Source organism: Sminthopsis crassicaudata, chromosome 5, assembly GCF_048593235.1.
Source record: "Sminthopsis crassicaudata isolate SCR6 chromosome 5, ASM4859323v1, whole genome shotgun sequence".
NCBI classification, from domain to species: domain Eukaryota; kingdom Metazoa; phylum Chordata; class Mammalia; order Dasyuromorphia; family Dasyuridae; genus Sminthopsis; species Sminthopsis crassicaudata.
This window is the reverse complement of record NC_133621.1, coordinates 288,905,693-288,916,914: the sequence shown is the minus strand read 5'-3', so window position 1 is coordinate 288,916,914 and position 11,222 is coordinate 288,905,693.

Here is an 11,222-nt window from a genome sequence, read left to right as displayed (position 1 = left end):
TTCATGGAATTTAGCAGGGTTGGAGAGTAAGCCCAGGAAGAGCTTCCCCCAGTAGTAAACTGGAGTATGTTATGACCAATAAGAAAAGAATACTTTATTCAGTGATTCTCACTAGAAGTGCATATACTCTTAAGCAAGACATACCTTGAATACAGAAGTGAGAGCAAGCTTTATACTGTTACTTCTATTCTTTAGCCCTCCCTTCAAGGTTCACATTGATCAGAATTACAATTGGTAGGATTTACAAAGCTCTTTTTTTTTTATTTTTTTTATTTATTTATTTTTTCATTTTTCCAAATTATTCCCTCCCTCCCTCCACTCCCTCCCCCCGATGACAAGTAATCCCATACATTTTACATGTGTTACAATATAACCTAGATACAATATATGTGTCTAAATCCCATTTTCTTGTTGCACATTAATTATTAGCTTCCGAAGGTATAAGTAACCTGGGTAGATAGACAGTAGTGCTAACAGTTTACATTCACTTCCCAGTGTTCCTTCTCTGGGTGTAGTTATTTCTGTCCATCATTGATCAACTGGAAGTGAGTTGGATCTTCTTTATGTTGAAGATTTCCACTTCCATCAGAATACATCCTCATACAGTATTGTTGTTGAAGTGTATAGTGATCTTCTGGTTCTGCTCGTTTCACTCAGCATCAGTTGATTTAAGTCTCTCCAAGCCTCTCTGTATTCCTCCTGCTGGTCATTTCTTACAGAACAATAATATTCCATAACCTTCATATACCACAATTTACCCAACCATTCTCCAATTGATGGACATCCATTCAACTTCCAGTTTCTAGCTACAACAAAAAGAGCTGCCACAAACATTTTGGCACATACAGGTCCCTTTCCACTCTTTAGTATTTCTTTGGGATATAAGCCCAATAACAGCAATGCTGGGTCAAAGGGTATGCACAGTTTGATAACTTTTTGGGCATAGTTCCAAATTGCTCTCCAGAATGGCTGGATTCTTTCACAACTCCACCAACAATGTATCAGTGTCCCAGTTTTCCCACATCCCCTCCAACATTCATCATTATTTGTTCCTGTCATCTTAGCCAATCTGACAGGTGTGTAGTGGTATCTCAGAGTTGTCTTAATTTGCATTTCTCTGATCAATAGTGATTTGGAACACTCTTTCATATGAGTGAAAATAGTTTCAATTTCATCATCTGAGAATTGTCTGTTCATATCCCTTGACCATTTATCAATAGGAGAATGGTTTGGTTTCCTATAAATCATGGTCAGTTCTCTATATATTTTGGAAATGAGACCTTTGTCAGAACCGATTTACAAAGCTCTTTTTTTGCTCATTGCATATGTCTGTAGACTTTTGCCCTGACATGGACTCTAGCCAGTTTGGATTGTTTTAAGCCTGGGCCTCTTTGTCAGGAACTTTGTTGTTTAGCCAATTCTTTGATTCTTGTAGTGATTGCCTGAAGCTATCTTAACAAGATAATTCACCCCTCCCTTTATCCTGTTATCAATATTTTTGGAAATCTTACTTCTCAAGATAAGTTCTAGGAATACAAAAACAAGAAAACAAAATGGTACCTAACTTCTACTCTAAGTGGGAGGAGGGTGAGAAAAGGCAGGGGTGGATAGTTAAGTTGTAGGTAGTTAAGAAGCATCTTTGGAGGCCTGATCCTGGGCAATCAATCAGAGCCCATGATGATTCAAGGTTCTGGTGGAAGGATAAAGAAGATGAAGAAAATAATCAAAGTTTAGGAAATAATGGCCAAAAATAAGAATTTTATAAATGCTTTTTTATCATCCTCATAACATTTCAGGGTTAAAAAAGCACTCTTCCCAATCATGGAAAGTAGATTTAATTAGTATTATCCCAATAATAATATTATCTATCATTTGCATAGTATTCTAAGGTTTGCAAAGTACATTACAAATCTTATTTGATACTTGGAATCAGTACTATGATTTTCCTCATTTTAGAGATAGAGAAAACTGAGAATCTGGGAAGTGATAGAGAGGATATAGAGTTGGCCATAGAGCTAGGAAGATCTGAGTTCTACCTCTAACACATAATGGCTATGTGATCTTAAATAATTCACATGAAACTTTCTAGATAACTTTCTAAAATTATAAATTGCATAAAAGGTGCTTATCTGGAAGGGTAGCACTTATAGCAATGAACTCAGATCCAATTCTTGTTCTAAAGATGAAGGAAATTGAGGATCAGAGAAGCTAAGTAAGTTTCCTGGGGTCACACAGCATTTAATCACCAACTGAGGATTCTAAACCCTGAGGCTCCTGACTTTGGGCAGTATGTTTGGTTCATGTCACTTTGATGGCCTCATACACTGCTTCTTAGGAACTCAATGGCCCTCCACTGGGCTTATTTCAGTTGGAATGCAGTCAAATTGAGCTACTTGCTGTTCTCTTGAACTTCGTGTTCCTTCTCACTCATGCCTGGAGTACACAACTTCCTCATTCCACCTCACCTCCTTGGAATCCTTAGCTTCCTCAAAAGCTCATAATTCTCTCCAGATCTCCTGATTAGCCAAGAGGTTAATGCCTCTTCCTCCCTCCAATTTGTTCTTCATTCCTGTATTGACATCCCCTATAGCTATCATTGTGCTCAGCACATAGTAGGCACTTAATAAATGCTTGTTGAATTGAAACCATGTTCTCATGGACAAGGGTGCTCCTTTTAATGAGAAGATTCTTAATCTGGGGTCTATGAACTTCCCCAAAAATGTTTTTTTTAATTAAATTTCAACTTAATTGGTCTCTGTTATAGTCCTATGGACTTTATATACTTCTATATCTGAGAAGGGGACTATAGGCTTCCCCAGACTGCTCAACATTACCCTCTATGTTGAGAGACCCTTTTCATTATCCTGTGCCATTGTTTTGTAAATACTTTATTCATAAAGGATCTACTCAGCATGCTGAAGACCTTCCTCTAGCTCTGCCAATATGCAGATTATTATTAGTGTCCCACTCCATTTCCTATGGAGTCTCCCATATATCAAATGGAGCAGATGACATATGGACCATTTCCTATGGCCTCCCCTTGTCAAGCTACCTACTTTTCAGATTTCCTGGATGATACCTTCTACACCATTCTCATATGTAAATTATTCAACACAAATAATTTCAATGAACATTTATTAAATTCCTTCTAGTTTATTAATTACCTCTTGTTAATTATGTTATTAAGTAACTTCTAGTCTTATTATTTACCCTGAATATTTTGGATTCAAAGATAAAAAGGAAAAAATTAGTGTCTGCCCTCAAGGAGCTTAGATTCTAGAGGGAGGAACGGTACAACATTTTTTACATATTAATAAAGAGAGAGAATTCTAAGAAATGAAAGAAAGAGTCAGGAAAGACTACCGAGGAAATGGTACCCTAAATTGAATAGCCTTTTCCAACTCTAAATGCATAATCCTATAATTTGTTTTGTTCACTTCTGACTCTTCAAGATCCCATTTAGGGTTTTCTTGGCGAAGATACTAGAGTGGTTTAACATTTCCTGATGCAGTTCATTTTACAGATGGGGAAACTGAGACAAATAGAGTGAAGGGATTTGCACAAGGTCATATAGCTAGTTCACATCTGAGGCCAGATTTGAACTCAGGAAGTTGAGTCTTCCTGATTCCAGGCCTAGGACTCTAATATTCCAATTAGCTGCCCTGCTATTAATAATAGATTATTAGGATTTTGGAGACAGGTTCTATTAGTATGATGATATCAGAAGCCAAATTGCAAAGTGTTGAAAAGAAAGAAAAGGAAGAATAGAAACTAGAGGAAGTTTGGCTAAGAATGAGAGGAGAGATATAGAAAGACAGCTTGAGGGAATGTTCATTTTTGGGAAAACAGCCTATTTATGCCAACTATGTGTCCCTCCATTGTCTTATGGGTCACTGGGAATTCTGAGTTTTCAGAAATTGTAGCATTCTGTGGTTCACAACTATATTTCATCACAGAAAAAAAATTTCTAATTTTTGATGCATCTGTGATCTTCCCAATTCCTTCCCATAATACAAATCACATTACAACCCATCCATGCTATCACATCCTGTGTAATTGTAGTCCATGTTTTCCCATAAAATTTCCACAAGAAACATAAAGGAGGCAAGGAAGGACTCTAAGATGAATGATCTGTGACTCACAATGCTTAACTCTACAGAACTGTGCAAAATGTAAAACCAATCCAGATTTTAAAAACAAAATCCAAGGTAGCATGGATGGTCCAGTGACTTTGTAAGCAAAGGGTCTTTGATGTCTATTACTTGTGTAATATCTCCCTCAACTTTAATTTTCTTTTCTATAAATTAGGGGATTGGATGTGATAATATTTTTAAAAAAATTTTTTAACTGCTATTTTGGGGAATTAAATTGTAGACAAACATTTTTGGGGAAAGGAAACAGGGTAATTAGTAACATTGGATGTTAATTAACAAAGTAATTAATAAGAGGGCAAAAAATAAATTCAGTGTCTTGGGTTAGATTGGGGAAGATCCTTCTATTATTAAACTCAAAGCCCTAGGACTGAAGCTTCTCCTTGCCTCTTTCCTATAATTCAAGAACCTGTTAAAGTGGGAGGAACTTTATTCTTTAGGGATCTATAATTAAGTAAATAAACATTATCTGAAACTAAACTGGACCGATATCCTTACTCAAACCACATTATGCCTGACTAGAAAATTTTTTAAAATTATATATAAGGAAAATTCTCCTTGGACTAGAGAAAAGATAGAGATGATTGAATTCTACCTTCTAGATTCTATGAGGGAATTATAGGGGAAAATATAAGCAAAAGATATGTGTGTATGTTTTTTCCTTGAAGATTATTATAATAAGATGCCAAGGAAAGAACATTTATCTGGATTCAAATCCCATTACTGCTACTTAAAATCTGAATGATCATCACTTCACTGCTCTGAACCTCAGTTTTCTCAACTGTAAAATGGGTTTTTGAACTGGATGACCCTGTGTATTCCTTTTAGTTCTGAGTCTGTGACCTAGGCAGGGGTGTCAAACCCCAGATCCACAGTGGCTAGCAAAGTGCCCAGTGGATTCCACATCAGATTAGAATATAACTGAAAAGTGTTTAACAAAGTAAATAAAAGCATGATATATCACATTGCTGCAGCAATTCTGGGCAGCAATGTAGTAGATAGAACACTGGCCCTGGAATCAGGAGGACTTGAGTTCAAATTCAAAACTTGATACTTATTGACTGAATAACCCTGGACAGGTCACTTAATCTTATTTGCCTCACTGGCAAACCACTTCATTATCTTTGCCAAGGAAATCCTAAATGGAGTCCTGAAGAATCTGAAAGACCTTTTTTTTTTTTTTCTGAGGCTGGGGTTAAGTGACTTGCCCAGGGTCACACAGCTAGGAAGTGTTAAATGTCTAAGGGCAGATTTGAACTCTGGTCCTCCTGAATTCAAGGCTGGTGCTCTATCCACTGCGCCACCAAGCATGCCCCAAATCTGAAAGAACTTGACGATAAAAGTCAATATGTGGCCTACAGGGATAAATTTCTATTTGTTTGACATCACTGATCTAGGCCTGGGGTTCTTAATTTTGGGTTCCTGAACTTTTTTTTAAAAGATATTTTTAAAACATTGCAATATATATGGTTTCCTTTGTTATTCAACACATTTTATTTTTATGTATTTAAAATCAGGATTTTGAGGAGTATGTGAGCTTTCCCAGTTTGCTATTGGAGTCTATGATACAAAAAAGAGGTTAAAAACCCCTTACCTAGGAAGTCTAAAGGCCATAGAGAAATTAACTCTAAAAGCTACATAGAGGGAGGGAAGAGTATTATTGAACTAGGAGAGAGTGATATCAAGAAAATAAAATGGAAATCTAAAAAATAAACAGTCAAGGTATTTCCTTCTAATTCAATAAATATTTTCTAAGTTCCTACTATGTGCCAGACACTGTGTTAAGCATTAAGACCATGAAAAGTCCCTACTCTCAAGGAACTTATAATCTAATGGGGGAGACAATATGCAAGCAAATATGTATAAAACAAGGATAATAAAAAACAATATATTGTTTTTGTTATTGTAATTGTTAATTACTGTTATTGAATAAGAGATGGTTAATAGATGGAAGGCACTGGAATTAAGATAATTGGGGAAGGTTTCCGGTGGGAGGTGGGATATTAGATGAGATTTAAAGGAAGCCAAGGGAAGTCAGTAATTGCAAGAGGAGGGAGAGAATTCCAGACATGGGGGAGAGTCAGAGAGAATCCCCAGAGCTGAAAGATGGAGTATCTTGTTAATGGAACATAAAGTTAATGAACTTCTATTTTCTCTTTTTAAGGTTAATGATCAATTTCAGCATTCTTTTGGTTTGTTATACATTATATTGATGTATATAATAGATAACATTCTGCCAGTATGGTAGGGAAGTAATTAGGAATCAAGGGGTATCTTTTTTTGTGGTGTCCTTATTTATTTATTTCCAATATTATTATTTTTTTAAATTTTGAGTTCCAAATTCTCTCCTTCCAGCCTCTCCCCCACCTATTGAAAAGACAAGCAATATGATATCAATCATAAACATGTAGTCATGTAAAACATTTCTATATGAGCCCGTGTTATTTTTTTTTAATGGCCAAAGAAAGCTATAAGGAAAAGGAAAAATATATATGCTTCAATTGCACTGAGTTCATAAATTCTCTTTGTAGGGGTAAATGGCATTTTCATCATGAGTCCTTTGAAATTGTCTAATTATCTGATATTTTCACAAAGTAATCTGTTACACATTGAACATTTCTTCTATACTCTGTCTTTCTCTTTTCGTTTTTCTGATATTCTTTTCTACAATGAAGAAAAAAAAGAATACAGTTAGGAAATCAGGGGATTTCCAATTGGGTCATATAATGACTAGTCAAAAGAAGAATTTCCCCTAAGAATTATGTTGTGGTTTATTTTTTCCTTTCCCTAAGGCTTAGAATTGATAATCAGTTGCAAAACAAGCTTGAGAATAAATGAATTCTAAACAAATTAGGTGACCTTGGAATTGAGGTGCTTTCATTTGCATTAATGAACATTATCTGTTACTTCATGCTTATATGGATTCTTCTAAAAGCCACCCCCACACACTTCATGATTCAGATGCCATAACTTACGGGAAAAGTACTCCCATTTTGCCCAAGAGAAATAGTCAAGGATACGAATAGCTTTTAGAAAAATGTAAAAGAGCAATAAGCAGTTGGAAAAATACTCCAAATGACTCAGATAATCAGAGAAATTAAAACAGCCCTAAGACTTCATCTCACATCTAGAAAAGTATTGTTTGTTGTTATTCAGTCATTTATCAGTCCTCTCTGACTTTGTAATCCCATTTGGGGTTTTCTTGACAAAGATTCTGCAGTGGTTTGCCAATTTTTTCTCCAATTCATTTTACAAATGAGGAGACTGAGGCAAATTAGGTTAAGTGACTTGCTCAGGGTCACACGGCTAGTAGGTGTTTGAGGTCCCAGATCTTCCTGACTAGGCTAGGATAGGCACAGCACCTGAAGCACTAGCTCCTCCTATGGAAAATTGGCAAAGATGAAAAAAAAAAATCAGAAATAGTCGATATGGGAGGAACTTTGGGAAGATAGGCATACAATACTAAATAGACCTTTGGTAGAGTTGTGCCTTGTGCTAATCTCTTCTGTTGATTTTTTCCAATTTATCTTGTTTTTATTTTGTCTGTATATTATTTCACCTATTAGACCATGGACTCTCTGAGAGCAGAATCTTATCTTTTGCCCTTCCTTGTATCCCTAGCTCTTACTACCTGCCTGAAATATCTGTTGCTCTTCAGTCATTTTCGGTTATGTCCAAATCTTCCTAGGTGCTGATTGATTATGTCTGGTCTAATTGTTTTGGAAAGCAATTTGGAATCATGTGAAAAGTCACTCAATTGTTTATATTCTTTCACCTAGTGTTCCCCCTATTGGGCATATCTCCTATTAGATTGACAGAAAACTCTCATCTATAACAAAATATTCATAACAACATTCTCTGTGGCAGCAAAAACAAAACAAAGAGGAGGAAAAGACATCAGTTGGGGAATGGGAGAATAAATTGTGGTACATTATGGATTAGAAAATTAGAAAATAACAATGTTGAGAAAATATATACATTCTCACAATTCTTCTGAATTGGATCCCCTAAACTATAGATTGGAAATTGCTGACCTAATCCAAATCTTTCTTTTCTTTTCTTCATGTTTTAATATTTTTATTTTCCCCAATTACATGTAAAACAAATTTTTACATATGTTTTTAAAACTTTGAGTTCCAGATTCTCCCCATACTGAGAAGGTACATGTGAAATTGTTAGGATTCTTACAAGGTGCTAAGTCACTGGAATGAATAGAGACAATAATGATCTAATGTAGCATGGTTCAGTAGGATTGATCTGACCCTTCAAAGAGATGTTATGGGCCAGAACTTGAAACAAAGTATTGAGTGGAATTGAGGAGACAATGGTTAAATCTAATTTAGCATTAATTTAATCCTACAAAAAATAATGGTTTCCTCATGATATAATGATTAGTGTATACTCAGTGTAAGATATATAAGCGAGAAGCTCTCAGGACTTCAGGAGAACTTCCGGGGGACTTCCAGGAGATTCACAACTAGGACTGAATTCTGGGAGATTCACAAGCCCACCTACAAACCCACTCTCTGGGAGGAGATTCAGAGTCAAGATTCATTCCCATTTCTACTGTTGTGTTGGCTGGAGACATTCGGACAAGAGCTCTCAGGAACCAAGGAGAGAGGAAGGCCTCCAGAAAACTAGCTGAGCCCCAAGAGAAGGAGATAAGATTTTGGAAGACACAATAAAGGAGTTGGACTTTAACTTGTGGCTGCATTTGGGGTGATTGAAACTGAACTGAAACTAAGGCTGCTTCCAGACGCTCCCCAAGAAATCTGCTCCAAGAAAACAATTATAATTTAAAGAAAAAGTATATTACATGAAATTGCAAAATGTTTCCATAGAAGTCATGTTGCAAAAGAAAGCATAGATCTCCTCTTCCCCCCCCCCCAAAAAAAAAATCCCTCAAGAAAAAAAAAAAGTTTAAAAAGTATGCTTTTTTTAGCAGCTATATTGAGGATGACAGTGGAGAAAACCTGGAAGCAGGGAAACTAATAATCTAGATGAGAAGTGATAAAGTAATGGCTTATGAAGGGCTTAGAAAATACTTTGTATTTATTTATTCTTTATATAATTATGTAGCCCAAGTTAACTCTGGGGATCTCCAATTGCCACTCCCACTGCTGAGTTCCAAGTCATGAAGCAAGACTGCATTCCCCTTCGACATCCTAAGGATATTCCTGAGGAGTCTAGGATGGTTCTTTTTTTTTTTTTTTTTTTTTTAAATTTATTGATTTTATTATAGCTTTTTATTTACAAAACATATGCATGGGTAATTTTCCAACACTGACCCTTGCAAAACCTTCTGTTCCAATTTTTCCCTTCCTTCCCCCCATCCCCTCCCCTAGAAGGTAGGTAGTCTAACACATGTTAAATATGTTAAAGTATATGTTAAATTCAATATATGTATACATATTTATATGTTATCTTGCTGCACAAGAAAAATCTGATCAAGAAAGAAAGAAAAAAACCTGAGAACAATAACAGAAAGAGTGGAAATGCTATGTTGTGATCCACTTATTTCTCATAGTCCTCTCTCTGGGTGTAGATGGCTCTCTTCATTATTGAACAATTGGAACTAGTTTGAATGATTTCATTGTTGAAGAGAGCCACATAGGATGATTCTCTACTGCTATTGGTTTGAGCCCCCACTGGTGTGCTTATATCCATGATTATCAGTCAAGAATCAGTCAAGAATCAAGGGTGTTTACTACCATGATACAATAAGAACAGTTAGCACAAAATATTCCTCCAAATATCTGCAGTACATTTTCCCATAAGAACATAGAGTCCAGGGAATATGGATTTTAACTTAAAAGAACATATCCAGCAAAGGAGTAACTCAGCTCCTCCTATGGTCTTTTCTTCCATTGCTAAGAAACCCAATAATTTCCCCTTTAGACAAGGAGTGGTTTCCCTGCCAAGAACCTTGTAGTACCATGACTCTAGTTTGTCCTGGGCTCTGAAATTAACCAGTGACACCATCCAGTGCCAACCTAGGAAGATGTTAGGATACTGATTATGAGGGGGGAAGTCCAAAATCCTTGGGATCTTAGGAGACTCACAAAGCCCTCTTTCAGACAAAATTGGGAGGGCAACCTAAGACTCCCAGGATTGTTGGGAGGATCAAATGAAATATTTGCTGAAGATGGTCTAGCTGTAACTGATCTAAAACTATATTATAAAGCAGCAGTCACCAAAACCATTTGGTATTGGCTAAGAAATAGACTAGTTGATCAGTGGAATAGGTTAGGATCACAAGACAAAATAGTCAATAACTATAGCAATCTAGTGTTTGACAAACCCACAGATCTCAACTTTTGGGATAAGAATTCATTATTTGATAAAACCTGCTAGGAAAACTGGAAATTAGTATGGCAGAAACTAGGCATGGACCCCCACTTAACACCGTACACCAAGATAAGATCAAAATGGGTCCATCATTTAGGCATAAAGAATGAGATCATAAATAAATTAGAGGAACATGGGATAGTTTACCTCTCAGACTTGTGGAGGAGGAAGGAATTTGTGACCAAAAAAGAACTAAAGATCATTTTTGATCACAAAATAGAAAATTTTGATTACATCAAATTAAAAAGCCTTTGTAAAAACAAAACTAATGCAAACAAGATTAGAAGGGAAGTAACAAATTGGGAAAACATTTTTACAGTTAAAGGTTCTGATAAAGGCCTCATCTCCAAAATATATAGAGAATTCACTCTAATTTATAAGAAATGAAGCCATTCTCCAATTGTTAAAAGATCAAAGGATATGAACAGACAATTTTCAGATGATGAAATTGAAATTATTTCCACTCATATGAAAGTGTTCCAAATCACTATTGATCAGAGAAATGCAAATTAAGACAACTCTGAGATACCACTACATACCTCTCAGATTGGCTAAAATGACAGGAACAAATAATGATGAATGTTGGAGGGGATGTGGGAAAACTGGGACGCTGATGCATTGTTGGTGGAGTTGTGAATGAATCCAACCATTCTGGAGAGCAATCTGGAATTATGCCCAAAATGTTATCAAACTGTGCATACCCTTTGATCCAGCAGTGCTACA